General features: G+C 39.0%; 1 protein-coding gene across 2 annotated transcripts in view; it reads left to right on the forward strand.

Annotated features, from left to right (window-relative positions):
* Positions 1 to 3,792: 3,792 nt before the first annotated feature.
* Positions 3,793 to 18,627, forward strand: part of dlgap4a (discs, large (Drosophila) homolog-associated protein 4a) — a 69,888-nt gene continuing 55,053 nt past the window's right edge. For both annotated transcript variants that reach the window (XM_088407382.1, XM_088407383.1), the window contains exon 1: positions 3,793 to 4,093. The gene's annotated coding sequence lies outside the window, so the exon portion shown is untranslated. The remainder of the gene's footprint in view (positions 4,094 to 18,627) is intronic.

The raw sequence follows: 18,627 nt of genomic DNA on the forward strand, positions 1-18,627 counted from the left end.
GGCACATACAGTAGAAATATATGTTAGCACCCTCCACTTTTAATAGCTCATAGAACAGTTTACAAAAGATTCTTTCCACAATGTATCAACTTGCTGTAAAGAATAATGAACAATTAACATGAATAATATAATTAGCTGAAAGTAACAATATATTTTCTCTTACATCATTTTCAAATGAATTATTAACATTGACTTTTCAAATTTGAATGATAATATCTTACAAATGATTACTAAAAAAGTGTTGCAAATGTTAGTTTGATGCATAAAAAAAAAAAATCAAAGGAACTGGGCCAGAGCACCAATGAAATTAATAACATTTAAACCAATAATGGCTTCAGTATTTGCACATGCAATATTTGCACACACGTCCACATGAAGTGCGAAGCCCCATGAGTGACACTTTTAACCAACAATGCGTGTGAATAAAAAAAAGTTGAAAATTTAAACTACATTCAACGATTGAGAATGTTGTTAATTACTGTCACGGTGTTGTGATGCTTCATTCGTCAGATTGTAATCGCCAAGAAGGTTAGCTTTACTTAACTCTGGGAATGTGACCATTTTCTTTCAATCATTCGCACTCTTTTGAAAAGATTAGGGGTGCTTGAATTTGGCACAGATTTAAAGTCATCCCGCGGAGATAAAAAGTCGGCGGCGGTGAGAATTCAAGTCATCACGCCGCGCTAAAAAGTCACTGCACCAACATTTTAAAGTGGTCGTGCACTTGCATCATTACTTTGCAGTCATTGCTATTTCAGTTCTTCAGAAACCACCATCGATGAGTGAGACACTGAATTATTGCTTCAGTAAATTGCAGTTTTGTTATTTAACCTTATTCTGGATGCACATATGAGAATGGATATGTGCTGCTGTATCATTAAATAAGTACAGTACACACATGTTACCGGTCCAGCGGGGTGGGCCACAGCAACAATTACACTTTTACCTGTTTAGGCAGGAGTGACGGATAAAGGAGGACAACGTGAGCGGCTTCCTTCCCAGATTTCGTCTGAGCGTTTATTAAACGCAACACATACACAAAACTTTACTTATAAACATTTCTGTCTTTTCATTCACATCAGTCAGTCCTTCTTTCGGTAAATTCGTATCAATCAATGACCATTTCCCTTTCACAAACTTCTTCTTTCACACTTGCATGGGATCTACACTACATACCTTTTCCAAAGTGTAAGAGGCAGTATGTTGCCTAATCATGCCACCCCACATAAAAGAGAGCTTCAAGTAAATGAATTCATTATCATTGTAGCTGCTTGACAGTTCATGTTCTCAGATTTCTTTGGCCCTCCATGAACAGACTTATTGTCATTGTCGAGTCAAAATGAGACATTTACCAACGCTGTTTTTATTTTGGAAAACGGTGATTAACTTATTTTGCCTACTTTCTGTGGGCAAAATATGGACCAAACAAGTCACTTAATAATGAAAAAAAAATGTCATTGCAATTTTGGCAGGCATTCTTCAATAAGGGATGCAAAGGAAAACATGTTTCTTAAACATCCAATTCCTCACTTAAACTACTTGGCAGATTAATCGATTCTTAAAATCACTCATTGCAGTCCTCGATCCTTAAACAAATTATATTTTAAATCAATAGGTGTCATCATTTAGAAATGGATAAATGCAATCACCAATCATACAGAAGCTAGTGTGTATGGTATGGCTCATGTGTATTTTATGTTTGATGCTGCTATCTTTGCTGTCAATAATCACTTGTTTGTGCATTAAGGCACCCATTTGCCATTCACATAGTCAGAGACATCTCCTTCTTTCAGTGATCTCAGAGATACTTATACAACAATTTTAGTTGATGTTTTTGTGTTTTCTTGCTCTAAGTAAAGAGACGAATGCACCTACATGCACACCCACACACACACACACACACACAATTATTAACGCACATCTGAACGCTGGGCTCTAATCATGTGTGTGTGCTTTTCATCAGGTGCAAGTACGCAGTGCTGACGAACATACGACCACTTTTCAAACGTGTATCACTGTGGCAACCTGCTGGAAGCTATATATGTAACATAGCGGGTCATATTGATGTTGCCCATTGTGACGAGTGAGATCTTAACTTGGCTGTAGAAAATACCATGACTTAAAAAATATATTTTTTTTAACAAACAATCATACTCAATGAAAAAAGAAAATCCATATAAAAAGATGATAATAATACAATGTACACCAGTACTGAGGAACCTCTGTTTAAGAGAGCCCCTGTTTATGAACAAATTCGTTGTGCTTTCTCTTGCACAGCAAAACATATTTTTTGATCTGAGTGCCACATGCAGTGGCTATAAAAGTTCCATACACCTCTTTTTCAAAAGATCGTATTATTGTTGTTTTTGTTTTGGGTGGGAGGTGGGGCGTAAAATAGTTTCTAAATATTTGACACACTTACTGTGATCATTTACAATTCAGGTGAAGTAAACATGATACGAGAATATGAAAAAATATGTTGGAGTTATTCAGGGGGCATTGTAAATGTTAAAATTAGGCAGAGCGATTTATTTGAAAACCAGAGGATGTAGCATAAGGGGAGGGGTGTCACTGATGTGTGTGGTGATTTTGGAGTCCCTAACCCAATCAACAGCCGAGTTATTGATCAATATATGGGTAAATATTAATCAATAATCCAAAAAAAAAATCCTTAAAATTTGGCAAAGAGATTTATTTGAAAACCAGAGAATGTAGCCTAAGGGTAGGGATGCCAGTGATGTGTGTGGTGATTTTGGAGTCCCTAACCCAACCAACAGCAGAGCTATTGATCAATATATTGGTAAATTATGGTCAATATGCATTTTAAAAATCCTTAAAATTAGGCACAGGAATTTATTAGAAAACCAGCAGTTGTAGCATAATTGGGAGTACTTCATTGATGGTTGTAGTGATTTAGGAGTGTTTACCCCAACTCAAAAAGGGGAGCCACTGATTCATTTTGAGGGTATACATGATTAACAAGCATTTAAAATAAATTCCCCAAATTTATCAAAATAATTTACTTAAAAAACGAGTGTTGTAGTGTGATCATGGAAATGTCATGAATGTGCCCAGTGATTTTGGACTCCTTATATTAAACAATATTGGAGCTATAGATGAACATTCAGTTTATTAATGATTTTTAAGTACAAACATTGTCCAAAATTAAACAAACGCTTTTTTATCCAAAAGCACTGTCCCAATATGATTATGTTAATGTCTTTGATGTGTTCGTTGAATTCATAATCACAAATTGTGGCGTTATTGTTTTTTTCCCCTCCTCATCTAGTAATTTGCAGACGGTCCCTTGCGCACTCTCCCAGCCTCTGCTGCTCACAGAGATCAATTGAGTCTTTTCACCGAAAGAAACGGTTTAAATATTTTACAAATGTCTTTTTTGACATTGTAGCTTGTAGTCCGTGTTACGAAGGAGGCATAAAGGCAACTTTGGTGTTTCGACGACGTTTTATCTGAGAGGTATTGATCGCGAAAGTCCGAATCTGCCAATATCTTGCCAACTTTACTTAAGTCAAATTTGGAAGCTTTCGGTCCTCCTGGATGTTAAAAGTGCTTCTAAACAGCTCGCATTGGCACTTAGTCGCTGTGGGTGAATCATCCAAAATGAGCTCCCTCTAATTGACTTGCTGATAAAACACGCACGCGTGGTGATTCATCCACCGCTAGACTGGCGTCATCAGACTCCGTTGGGTTGATTTGGGAGGCTGAGTGTACGGTCGTTGGCCCTCGGACGCCTCCACCCCTACCCCCGCCCGCACCGCACTCATCCCACGTCTCGTCTGAATAAAAGGCTGCCGCAGCATCGGCGGCAGCCTCCCAGCAGTGCTCCCGGTACGTGGCGCCATGGAGCGTCAGCCTCTCGTGCTCGTAAGCCAGTGAGCCGCATCCAGCGGAGGGCGAACGGCGGGCTCAACAGAGTGGCACTTGGCGTTTTTTTCACGCCGTGATATCGGGGCGTGTTGTTTACCTTGCACAGATCGAAAAGTCGCTTAGCGGACATTTGGTCGACATGCAAGAGGATGATAACTATTGGCGCGTGACGGGGAGCAACATCTGCAGCTCATCGCAATAAAAGGTAAGAAGGTAAGCTTGCAGTTTTCACGCCGGGCGTTGCGGCTTTCTGTCTCCCCACAACCCCCGTTTTCCGTCTGAGCTAACCAGCGTCATTGTTACATCGTACAGCCTCCTATTGACGATTTCCTATTTCGAAGAGGTCACCGTCCCCGAATATGGCCGTGCAAGATGCAGTGATGTGACCTGTAGGTGAGCGTGACGCCAGCAGCCTTTTTGCATCATCCTGCCGAGTGAGGTTCAGCTCAGGATGCCTGTAGAGTGCAATTATGCTCCTCGGCGCCGCAGCCCAGGCACTTGATTGAGGCACATTTCTGCATGGGGAACGTTCTAAAAAGCGTGCGTGTCCTCTATGCAAGTTTTGGTAAAGGTCGGTGAGACTAGTCAAGTGTGTGAGTGCTCAATTTGATACGTACTTTCAAATAAGATAATGATCAATTAACTTGCTCTTCCTACTCCAAGATTAATTGCTTGGAGGGTTTAGAAAAGAAAAATCGTGTTTGTCTTGACATGCACGCTTGCGTTGATTCACAATCAGCTCTCACCTCTGCTGCTGTTGATGAGGCGGCATCGGGTTGATCGATAGCCTGTTTGGATCGAGGCCTGTGTTTCGGTTGTTGTCAAACAGCAATCCCGACAATTAAAAGCTCATTTGTTAGTGGAATAATTCATCAGCCGAATGCGGCTGCAAATCGTGGTAGCGAGACACAGAGAGATTGGCTGTCTGACAGCTGAATGTTTGTACAAATATCACCTTGTATGGTCTTAGAAGGCATACATGTGTAAAAGATGCACTGTTTTTGCCGTATACAGTATATATATAAGTATACAATAGTTGATTATCGAGAAAGTGGAGACCATGAGCTCTAAATATTTTGCAAATATATTGTCAATGAATCCCACATGACAGGATAAATAGAAGGGTGCGGAGCTTCCTGTGAAGCAATCCATTAGGGAGAAAACGTAGAATAGAATCAGCGCCTTCGTTGTCTCAAAAGTGATTTGTATCTGTTAAGTAACTCGCTTGTGTGCACTTCTTCAGTCCAGATATGTCTTGTTTCTTCCACCACATTCCTATGGTAACTGAGTTTTGAAATATTATGATTTAAAACAGCACTTGGACATAGTTTCAACGTGGCATTTATGTGAGTATTAGTGTGTGCATGTGTTTACTTTTTAGCCCTTGTGGAGGAGAAATTTGTGAAGGTCTGTTCATAAACTGGAAAACCATACCATTGTTGTACAGACATATTGGCTGAAGATATAGCCTGGCATGTGTAAAGGTATTTCGATGTAGGGATGTAAGACTTGCTGTGCACAATAGTGTCTATGTGTAACAAAGTGTGATGAAAACACTGCACAGAGCTTGTCCATCAATATTTTGGTCTACTCTCATGGGCAAGATGAGCTTATCATTTCAATGACATAGACAAGAAACTCCATCTTCAAGCCAGTGCACCACACCATTCACAGCATTTATCTCAAGGTCAACCTACTACATAGTGGCCTTTCATAATGGTAAATAACGGGGACTTCCAAAGCATTGTCCCACACTACTTTTTTCCAGACTGATACCAATACAAGTACTGTACTCACAGATGTGGATACCAAGCTTTGTAACCATTACCACAAATACTTTTGAAACGGAATCAAAATACGCTTTACCATTGATGGCTCATTTTAAAGAAAGACTGTCCATTTAGGTCAGCGGAAGACAGAACAATAAGTCTGCAACAGAGAACTAAAGTCCTCAATAAAACACAAATCACTCTGGAGGACACATTTGCAATTAATTAAAGAAAGTGCAAAATACAATTGGCAATTTCTTGAGCTCTGGATGTGCTCAAAATAATTACAAGTGCAAAAAATGCGCGCTCAGCTTTTAACTGCTACCATGACATTATAAAGTTGACAACTGTATCATCAACCAAAGTAAATTAAAACGCAGTCTTGCTGTACTACATTCCGCAGGAAATTTTGACCACATTTTTACACTGAATACTAATAAATATATCTAACAATAGTAATAATTAGAATGTTCTTTTTTCTCAGTCAATGAAAGCATGGAAATGTGTAAAATAAAGATAGACATCAAATACTGTAATGGAGATTTGAATGATATAGTCTTACAAAAAAACACAAACTTATAGAAGTTAGATCTTAATGCGCATATGAGAGGATGAATGCGGATGATATTCAAAGAGAAAAACACTCAGCCATATTAAATTTAAACGACCAATTGATCAAAAGCATATAGGCAAAAACACTAAGCATGACTAATAACTTTTAATAAGTATATGCGAGGACCGACATGAAAATAGGCCGTTCACTGAGAAAAACTTTGTTCATCGCTATCGACCGTCATTTTATCGACTGCTGTTGCGAGTACCAAGTCCTCTTAAAAAAAGGCTGGTATCAACCAGATACCAGTATCTTGTACTAGTACTTACCCATGTCTAAAGGGTTACAAGTTGTGCCCTGTAATTGACAGGTGAACAATCCAGAGTGTACCTTCTTCCCTTTGATTTAACCCTGGTGTCCAATCTTTTGATCTTGACATCAAAGGCATTTCACTTCAAAGGGAAAGCATTGAAAGAAGAGACTAGGAAGCTGAAATTCCATCCAGATGGTGACACAATGTTACAGTTTAACCTGGAGTGTGCCATCCCTCGGCTGAAATACATTGAGAATTATGTATAGGAAAATGCAAAAAAATGGCCAAAATACTGCACGAGGGTTAAACTCAGCTCAGATAGCTCAGATAGGCTCCAGTGGACCCTGACTCCCAACAGGATAGGATGGATTTCACAGTGCAGATGTACAGCCATTTCTTTTTTCTTTTTTTTTTTTTTTAACCATCTTTCACCATTGTTTTTCCCTTTTCTAAGGACAGTGAATAATAATTATTTTTTTTGCCGCCAAGGATCGTTGAAGAGTAACCTTTGGAAGTAATTTCTTTTTCAGCACTTCAGCATTTGAGGCCTTTAGTTTCACATTCATTATATCCTAGCTAGGCTCACTTCTTACTGGTCATCAAATAATAATACAATCTGAAGCACTTTTGATAAAGGTTGTCTGAAAAGGTGACCACTTACTGTGATTTGATCACACAAGCATGGTCGGTGGACTCTTTTTATACATTATCTACTGTGAAAATTACATTGCTTTTTCACTGTAAATTTATTAGAAGTGAGATGAGTTTTCCAACTTTGTGAACAACTATCAAATAGAATTGAAAAGATGTGAATCAATGGCTGTGTTCAAAAAGAGTTGTGCTGTGCTCAAAAAGAGTTAAAACAATATGTTATTGAAAAAACTATATATGTCTAAATTCAATAAGAAAATGGGTTATTTTTAATTTTGTGTAAATGTGTGATGCGTAAATTTTATATACAGTACACAGTATATGTAATTATTCATGTATTTATGATTGTATATGAATTATGTTGAATGTGGGATCATGTTCACTAAAATAAACTGTCAAACAAAGGGCGACAAAAGAAGATGCTATTGAAGTATTGATTTGAACTGCTATTTAACTAACAGATATCCATGCATCCATTTTCTATAGTCCGGAAAACATGGTGTGTGTGTGTGTGTGTGTGTGTGTGTGTGTGTATATATATATATATATATATATATATATATATATATATATATATATATATATATATATAGACGCACATTCCCGCAAAAAAGCACTAGGTTCATACTCTGTCCTAGGATGTCGTTGATGTCGTGTCTATAGTTTCTGCCCTAGAAAGATGCCAAAATCACAGAGAAGCTACATTAGCATTTAAAGTAGAATATGTAAGATTTACACCATTTTTCATTAAAAAATAATAATGAAATGATACATGAAATGAATGGTCTTTCAGAGCTGCGCACTCATTGTTAAAATAGTTTGGTTAAACATAACCAAATTGTAGGTCGAAGAAGGGCATCCTTATTATTGGCTCAATTCTTCCTGACTTCCTGGGTGGTTAAGATGTGTTGCTTTGTACATGACAACCTCAAAAATCGGGTTGCTTGGCATAAAACAATTCACAAAGTTGGGTTAGATTGACCGGGGTACTGAGTTGGTGCTTTTTTTGACCCATCCAACTGTCTATCAAGCGCGCCTGGCTGGGGTCAAGGGATAAAAGCAAGATGGCCGCCTTAGTCATTTGCGTGTGGACAATGAGGTTAGCATTCAAGCATGCCGTTTGGTTAAACAAAGATTTTTTCAAACCACTTGACTTTCACCCTTACATCAAGCTTGAAAGATCTACCCATCCACCTAGCCAACATCCATAACCCGACCCCCGAACTTGACGCCTGAGCAAATTTATAGTGAGTGAATGCATTGAAGCCTTGCTGAGACCTGTACATGCCTTTGAAATCGGAAGATTGATAGGATGCATTTGAATTGTATTGGCTATAACCATTATATTGCATGTGGCGCATTGCAATGCAGAAGTCAGCGTGGAGCTTGTGGCGGTATGCAATCACATGCAAGAGCCGCATTGCAATTTGCAATCAAATAGCTATGTCTGATGTGTTTGCTGCATGTGAGCCCTGACTTCAACATGAAATAGTTCAAATACATTGGATGTATCATGTCACGCTCTTGTTCCTCCACATTTACCATAGCAACAAGGCCTCAGTGTAACTTGAGTTCAGCCTTCTGCGGAGACTTGTGTGTACACTTCCTCCCTACCACTGTTAGAAGTGTCTTAGTGCTCCATCTGTTCAGCTATTGTCTCATTGTCACCCTCTCAAATTTTTAGTTGAGAGGCCTGAAGTGAAGAGCCAAATGGTGTGGTCTTATCTTTTTAGAAGCACGACATTTCTTTAGTATGCATCTTGAATGGACATTATATATGGATTATCACTGTGCTTGTCAGGGAGACATTTTTATTATTTATTTTATATTGTATGTTTAACAAATAGCAGTAAGTGGTAAATATCAACATAAACACAGTCAAGAGACTGTAAATCAGGATCACCAACCTTTTTGAAAAAGAGTTACTTCTTTGATACTGACTAATACGAAGGGCACCGCTTATGTGAAGATACTGATTGTGTAAATGATTTCTCACAATAATCAAGGAAGTGAATATGTAAATCAAGTGAAATATGTTATGTATATGTAATATATGTATACTTGTTTGTATTATCCCTAGAAAATCACTGTTCTATCATTTTCAGAACAGGCCTGTGCGCTACTCATTCGATCCTCTCGGGCTACCTGGTGCCCGCGGGCCCCACTTTGGTGACCTTTGCTGTAAATGTAAATAAAATCAAAGTAATGCAGAGCTACTGACTTGTTAAATTATGTAGCCTGACTTGACTTGGCTGGGTCACTCATGCTATTCATTTTTATATTTTTTATACATCCATAGAATTTTCATACATATTTCCTAAATGACTAATATTACATGTTAAAGTAAAAAAAAGTAAGTAATTAAGAAGAGGGCAAATATTTTTTTCATGTCACTGTATGTATACCACTGCCTGGAGGAAACTAAAGTCTGCTGCCAGTGCTATGTCAGTGACCTTTCTGTTTCCCTGTCAACAATTCAGCATGCTCAACTAACTTCCTCCATTTGCGCTTGCATGATAACAATAACAAAGTTATTATTAAAATCACACTTGTATAACATTATGCAATGATTTAATTTAACCCTTGATCAATTTACAGTACTTGGCGGTGGATTCGAATAGTGGGAATGCTAGGAAATCATCCACGATGTGTTAGCATTACCATTGGTGCTACATGTTTTGTGTGGTAACCCTGCAAAGTTAAACATTATAATAATTGGAAAAAAAAAAAAAAAAAAAAAAAAAAATATATATATATATATATATATATATATATATATATATATATATATATATATATATATATATATATATATATATATATATATATATATATATTCAAAACTCCAAACAGAAATCCTCCTTGTTTATTTTACCCCCCTCTGTGCATTTGTCATTTTAAACCACTTCCTGTGCTGCCTTACTATATGGATCTTTTCACATATTTGTCAACCAAATGCTCCTCACCGGGGACAAACGCATCAGTGTGCAGCAATTGTGAATTTCTGTCCCACAGTGATTAATTATGTCTCGTGTGTCCATTGAGAGGGAGATCCTCCTAACTGATGTTTATTTATTTCCCCGTCTCTGCGACGCTCCAAATGATCATAGTTTCCTCGGTTCATAATGTGCCTCAGAATAATAGAAATACAAATTAAATGCAAATGCAAAAACAGATTTATGGAAATGTAGTATGCAGTATTTGCTCCACTTGCCATTTACAAACAAATAGCGCAAAAATGACTTTAATATGACCAAGAAGCAAAACTTACTTAGGGGGAAGTTGCCTAACGTGACTGAGGGACAATTGCTGCGAAAAGGGAGATGATAAGCAATGCTAAATAGTGCCAAAGACGCCACCGAAGCATTGCAGGGCGATCCTTAAAGCTTGGCGCCATTTAGTTTTGTGACTACAAAGGGAATTTGTGTCTCCAATGCCTGGATTTCCACGGCAGTACCTGCGTCTGTGGGTGGTTGAGAATCTAATAAATGTCTTTGGACACGCAGAGAAAGAGCTCACTGTGCTTTGAACAGTAAACGACACTGACTGCTAATATGAGTTTGACTTCCGTATAACAATTGAAACCTCTTTATGAGCAATGTTTGAATCCTTATGAGACGTCTAAGAAAAAAAAACCAAAGCTCTTAACTGACGAGAGACTGATGGGCCAAGCGAAAACTGTATAATGAACTAACGTGGAGGAGATGGATTTGGAATAAAGGTTTGAATTTTACATTTCAGCGGGTGCTTTCCTGATCATTTCCTGGAATTTTTATGATGGTCTCACAATACCCTGCTGCAGGAGTCATCGGGCGTAGACGTGAGCCTTGATGGGAAGTCAGAGAGCAGATCTGAGCCTGCGAAAGATTAAACACCACGGGACATTGCCTTCTGCCATCGATTACATTCACTCAAACCAAGACTGTGTGACCCCGCGTCCTTCTGTGTCACAGAACCATATGGGCACGACAGTTCATGTCGCCAGCCATGTTGAATTTCTGATTCTTGGTGATAGTCAATAGAGATGATTGATGCGCCATGACCAAGGTGGATCTAGATTCTGTCATTTTAATCAAGACTGGATTCTTAAGCAATAATCAAGCCTGGTTGTATTATACTGACTCATTTCATTCCAAAGACATATTTTTGCATTTTTTTATTTATTTAGACATTCAATTCCAGGTACAGACTTACGCTTTTGATTTATTTATTTTGAATATTCAAATGCTGGGTGAAATGGCAGTTTGAAAATGGCTGGTAATAAGAACTAAAGTCATCATTTACCTTGAATAATCAGTTGCTTTGGATATTCAATCATTTTAGGTAATGTACATGACACACTGGGTAGTTTGGTATAAAACAATTCAATTTAGGTGGTTACTAGTATAATCAGTTACAGTACTTCAGTGATTACTTTAGTACTTGGCAATAATAGTTTTGACTGTACAGCTGACGTGCTAATCACTCTTCCACCATGCCGCCCTACACAATACTAATGCTATTGAAATATGTTAATATATTTATTCACTTCATTGCACTGTCCTGCTCACTGAATTTAGATTTAGATTTTTCATTTATTTAGTGGTCCCCTAAGGGAAATTCGTTTTCACTGATTGTGTGGACCTTGTTTATGCATCAGGAAATAATTGATCATAGGAAAGACAACAAAAACAACAACAACCGACGGCAAGACAGGCCACAAGACAAAGACAGTACAGTGGCAGCATCGAGTTAACAAGGCCTGCTATACACTTAATACATGACCCAGTAAAAGTAAAGAATGTTTAGTTTTCACGTCATATTTGAGGGTGTTTTAATTTCGCTGTCCTTAAACAATGAACAATAATTTTTGCATTACTTTTCAAGGATTCTTGCTTCTTTGCTCTCTGCTGTTACTTGCTGACAACGTCCAGTTGAAAACGGGGGGTTTGTGCTTTTGACAGTGCGAACGCAGCCATTTTGAATTATTGTCAACGAAAGCGACACATTTCTTTCTGGAAAAAAATTGAACAAGAGCCTCACAATTCTTGACATGAGGGAAGGAGAAATTGATGAGTCAAGGTGCGTTCATAAGTATAACTCTGTTACAAGCTTTGTAGTTGTTGTTGTTGTTGTCGATGTCACGTCCTGGAACATAACATTGTGCTGGCTTGCGTCTTGGTGATTAATGCTAACATCTGTTTTGAATTTTGCTTGGGCTCCTATTGTGAGAGTAGCAAGTAGTACTGAAACATGAAACAGTTGGCTGCGTGTAATCAAAGCTTCATCGCAGGACATATGAAGTTCACCTGTAAATATTATACTGCATTTTAAGTTCATTCTGAAATCTGACCCAAAAGCAAAATGTCCAGAACCATTTGTGGGTAGTGTAAGCCACACATTGGCATGGCATCATCAAAAGTCAGAGTGACACTAAACCGTCTCTTCAACTCACATTATTGTCAACATTAATTGACTTTGACTCACACGTACTGCGGATGCAGATATCCGGCTGGAGGATTTCAGGAAGAAATACTCCAGCTCTTTGTGAACTGGAGCTTAGGCTAAGCTTTCATTTGGAGACAGGATAGAGAAAAACACACACACCAACACTTGAGTTTGACTTAATCCTGCATGTGCAAATTGTCTTGCACGGATCTTGCATAATAACAGAAGGCGCAGTGTCCGTTTGAGATAACAGAAACAGTTGCAGGGATATCTATTTCAATTAGTTTCATTACTGTGTGGAAAACTATTCACAATACCTTCTCTTGGAACTGAATGTTCTCTGTTGGTGCGAGGGGGATCAATAGGTAATGTACTGCGACCGTATTCTTGTTCAGTGACGCTTTTACGACCACGCAAGTTTTAAACTACCAAATAGAAAGAACCCTTCACTGTGTTTATCAGGAGGAGTTCATCAGTAGTTGAAGAGGTTGCCATGGTGATGCTCACCCATGGTTTCTTCCGATTGGAGCAAGGATTCGGCTGCGAGACACCTCAATCTGGGGCTTATCGCCCCAGAACACCTAGCTAGCGCCTCCATATGTTTTTTAAATTGCGAGATAGGAGAGGCTTCGCTTAACCCAGTGATTTACGCTTGCATGTACATTTAGAGCGTGAAATCATTGGATTTCAATTCACTGTAATCGATGTCAGGTTAGCAATAAGGAGAGACTAAACACGATGCAAGCTAAGTCCATATTTCTTTTATAAAAAGAAAAGAGTTTGCCTGATCAGATATCCTGGCCAACCCAAACCGTTCTGATCAGTGCTTGGCTCATCGGGCTTTTTTATTCCTTTCTAAAGAAAGGAGAAGCAGGGGATGTTTCACAACTTATTGTGACCCTGGAATTCACCTTCTCGAAGTGTACTTATCTCCACAACAAGGGGAAACAATTTGTTGACCAATCAATCAACCTATTACCACCCCCTGAGCAAATATTGTTTAAAGATGTGTTTGAATGAGATAACGTAAACATTTTTCCAACATCCGTCCATCCATCCATTCACCCATCCATTTTCTAGAGCCGTTTATCTTCTCAAAGGTCGCAGGCTTGCTGGTTCCCATCCGAGCAGTCTTCGGGCAATAGGTGGGGGACAACCTGGACTGGTTGCCAGCCAATCACAGGGCACACTGAGGTGAACTGTGTGATTGGGTTCACGCACCCAATCACACCTAAGGATAATTTAGCATGTCCAACACACCTGACTTGCATGTTTTTGCGGTGTGGGAGGAAGCCAGAGTGCCAAGAGAGAGCCCACGCGGGCTTGGGGAGAACAAGCAAACTCCCAGCATTTTTTCAACAACAGTAAAAAAAAACAACGGGTTTCCTCACGGAACACCCTTTGATGAGTAGAAGTCCTGTCATTTGCTGCTGTCATTGTGCAAATCGCATTTTGGCGGGGTTGCGCTCTGAGAGCAGGGCCTTCTCTGATGGCTGAAACATACTCTGAAAAACTTTATGAATAAATATTTTCAAAAAGAATTATTCTTGCTGGTCCGTTATCCGTATGACATATTATATTTGCTTTGCTTTTTACAGCGCTTCTGGGTCGATATAGTTAAAAAATTGGATCAAAAACCCTTTCGATCCAGTCGTATTTCAGCTTGCTAGTGTTATTAGGTTCCCTGAAATCTTCAGAATAGAAAGACAAGGGCCTGCCTGCTGCAAGTGAATAGACACAGCCCGTTCTGTATATGGCGCTCGGTCCTATGTAGAACTCAACGCGTATGTACGTACGTGTGTTGCGATTGGATAAGCTCTCCGGCGGTTTAATTGTCTTTTTGCCGAAAATACCGTGATATTGAACAGGGGGATTTGTTTACTACCGAGATTTTTTCTTCTTCAACCCCGAATGGGAGAAGGAGGAGAAGCGGTTGGAGGTGGTTGCAGATGCACTTGGAACACCATTTTAATGACGGAACTTCCAAGAAAACCTGAATAGCGTGTCTCTCCCGGAAGGAAAAGGGTTTTATCCGTCATTGTCATGCAAGCAAATATGAAAGGTACCTTTGGCTAACCGCTTCTGAAAAACACGTCAAATGATGCATATTGATGGTATTATAAGGCATATTAATTTCGGAATACATGCCGTTACTGGAGGCTTGAAATGAATTGCCCGCCACTGACTTTTAGAATATTTCAGTGCAACAGAAATATTTACCTTATACGGATGTAACATTTTATTAAAAGCAAACTGCTGGACAATTATGTTAATTCAAGGAATTTATGATTACAGGTATTTACTTGACTTTTCCCAATCGATTTCAAAAGCTTTTGGACCAAACACAAAATTTTCTTCTACATAATCTCTAAGGAATAGATTGTAAACTCTTTCATTCACACAGTATGTGTAGTTTCCACATTCAATAATGATTTAGGGAGCCATGTGATTTGCTGATCTTGGCTCCGTCGTCGCTTATCAATTCTATCTTTCGTGACAGCTGTCCTGGAAATGTTCAGACTGCCATGTGCAGCACTGCAATCATGGTCATGCTCAAATTGTGTGTGTTTTTTAAGATCTGCAAATGACCTGATTCCAATTTTTGATGCAACACATGCATCACCTTAGACCACATCGTCGTGCTTCCCTGGGGAGTGAATTTATTTCTTCACCCCACTGGCCTCACATGTCCTTGTTCCAATTGTTTCTAAAGGAACACCTCTACACACAACTGTTGCATAATTCACAGGGGGTGGGGAGCTGTTGTGCAAGTTTGCTAATTCAGATGGCTTATGTGGAAAATCTTGGATGACTTAATGTAGCAAGGTCCAGTTGTGTATCCATGACTAGGTGCAATCTTTAACCTGACTATATACCGCTTGACACTTGAGCATTTACAGTAACGTCATGCATTAGAAGACGACTCCACAAAACTTCACAGCAAACGTTAGTTTGACACAAATATCCTGATGTGCTTTTTGAGCAGGGATTGCCTGTGAATAACTGAAATCTGTGTATAAGTTACAGTCATTATAGATGCATTGAAAAATAAGCTAAAAAAAAAAATCAGGAGTCACTTCTTATAATCACAAATATTGGTTAATGGAAAAAAAAGAAAAATGTAAAAAAATCTATATTATATGTCTTTTTGAAAAAATAAAGGAGAAAAAAACCCCACAACAGATAGAAAATAATATTGAAATATTCCCCCAATAATGTGTACCAAGCATTTTTGTCAATTGTAACTTCACCATATGATAAACATTGTCCACTAAGAGTGAGCATAGGCATTCAAGCCGTGGATAACACAGGGCATTAAGAATGCATGTAAAAAGAAAAACGTGTCTTAAAAACGTTTTGTTTTTGTTTTTTTGTTTTTTTCAAAGACCTTGTGCTTTTTGCATTTTCAATCAGGGCATCTGTGAAGTAATAGTCTCTCTGGTTGTCATGAACGTGTGTGCCATCCCCATGCTTGCACTGAACCGCTAGGGTCTCATTAGTATGGGTGTCGGCATCTCTCCTTCAGCCGAACTTGCCATACAACTACTGTAGTGGAGCCGCTTGCCTTACTGCCGCATTGTCCCCGGATGGCTGCCGCTGCTGTTTTTTCCTAGGAATGAGTGAAATGCCCTCTTTGGATTGAAGGAGTTGCTTGAATGAATGATGACTCAAGATTCATACGAAGATACTGTTTACAGTACAGTTCACCTTTCGCATCTTTCAAGTGTACAGGCAAGTCTGAATTTAGTTTGCGCAGATGTAGATGCAGTATACTGTATTTAAAAGAGAAGAAGCAGGAGTATATCCTCTACTAAGCAGAGAAAAAAATTGGCTTGCTTGAACATTTGCAAGCTTAAATGTACACTCTTTAACCATTTTTTTTTTTTTTTTTGTACGTGATGCTGCTTCAACAACTCTACCGGTTTCCGTTTGTCCATCTTTGGTGTTTCGAAATACATTGTCTTGAAGGAGTGTTCACCGTCTTGGCCTTTTTTTTTATACCCTGTTGCTCAGGATATGTCACCAAGACGTCACAGAAAGTCCCAAAGTTCATCTTCCTGCTTGGAAGCATAGCATTTTGGGAAATGAGTGGCTTTACCGTTGTTAGAGTATACTTTATTTACTGTATTTGTGAGGCTTGGTGGAGGAAGCTGCACATGTGAATGGAATTCTTATAACCCAGACCGGGGATTTTAGTGCGTCATTACACTTGTGCTACATTCCAATGCACTATGGAAAATGTCAAAAGTCAAACCAAATCTGTGTTTTGATTATATCATGTTGTTTACTGAAAAAAAAAGTGTAGATTATATTTGAACTGCTGTTTTTATAGCTCAGACAAAGGTGATGACTTTAAATGAATCATTGTTTTTCTTAACTCTTAAAGTATCTGAGTAAAAATGGGAAAAGAGGCTAATAAAATGAGTATGGAGATATTCTTACGCTGCTCATTCAAGGGCATCAGCCTTTGTCCCACCCTTCGGCCCGAGGACAAACTGCACAATATGTTGCCATGTCATTCATGGCTTTCACTCATTCAGCCATCGGCTACATGACAAGAAGATGAAACCTCGCTGCCTTTGCAAAGTCACCCGATTACGCAATGTTCCCTTTTTTGCTTTCCCAGCATCAGCTCCCCGAGTCATGATTTGCCAGCTTCCAAAGGCCATGCAGCACAAAGAGGGGTTGCGGATGTGAAACTACCGGAGGAATGGATGTAATAAACACTTCCGCCAAGCTCGGCTTCGCCTTCCTGTGATTGCTGGCCCCACGTTGCGTAGTTTGCCCTCTTTTGCTAAATTGAACTTCAGGATGCCACATCGTTGTGGTTTCGCAGCCTCCCTCCTCCACCTCCCACCTGCTCCATGTTACACTCACAGCAGGGTCGGTAATTTTTCCCGGCATGACTCAGAGACATTGAAACGCACCTATTTTGTTTCTTATGTGCTCACAGTGAGACGTATTGACATATTATGCAAGTGCTCCTGGTAATGCATTCTGTGCTTGCTAGATAAGAGACCCATTCATCAAGCTGCGACAGGTGTGTCAAGAAGCAACGTCACCCCATCACTTTTATTCTTTTTTTCAACCCATGCAATAATTTTTGTCTCTTTTGTTCATGTAATTTTGCTGACTGGGAGTAATTTGTTAGATTGTGCTGGCAGTGCTGTGCATTGGCAGTTTTCTATTCTTGGTTCCCATCCTTCTGTTTGCTCACATTCTACTTTTTTTTCTATCATTTCCTCTAAATGATCAATATCTGTTCCTTTACATAAATTCTCTATTGCCACAATGAGTATCACATATTTAAAAATACAAAACAAACACACACAAAAAACAGAATTTATGCACACTGAAATGATCATTTCATTTCATCAAATTTTGGGGTTGGGCCAGGTTTGAGTGGAGGTTGCAACAAAACACCTTGCATTTGCTCAGGTCGACCTAAACTGCAAAAACCTCATGCTTTCCTGGCAAAGCCTTATAAGTTAACTCACACCTAAGGACAGTTTAATGTGTCAAATGTTTATGGAGTCTGGGAGGAAGCTGGAGTGCCCGGAGAGAACCCACGCAGGCTTGGGGAGAACATGTAAACTCCACACAGGAGGGCCTTTAACTTCGAGGCAGGCGTGCTAACCACTGCTCAACCGAGCCGCCCCTGTACTTGTACAATGGAAATGAAATACATTTGTGGTTGTTAAAAAAATGCCTAGGCGCGTAAATAATGTATTTGTATTTATAGCCAAGAATTTTGCACTTTTATTGAAAAAGTATGCAATTGTATCTGTGGAAATAGTAACTTTTATTTCTCATGATATTCATTTGTATGCTTTGCAACATCCAGGTTGATTATTTGGAAAAATTTTAGGCAGTCAGTTGTTTTCACATTTTGGATATGTGTGTTGCAAATTAACAAATGCAGGGTTTGTGCCCTGTGAGTGTTATTGCGATTGTAGTTACGTAATAGTTTGAGAAATTTTGCTATTTGAATGACTTTTAGAGTTCAGACATTTAGGAAAAAAAAG

Source organism: Hippichthys cyanospilos, chromosome 2, assembly GCF_059441005.1.
Source record: "Hippichthys cyanospilos isolate Australia breed blue-spotted pipefish chromosome 2, RoL_Hcya_1.0, whole genome shotgun sequence".
Taxonomy (NCBI): Eukaryota; Metazoa; Chordata; class Actinopteri; order Syngnathiformes; family Syngnathidae; genus Hippichthys; species Hippichthys cyanospilos.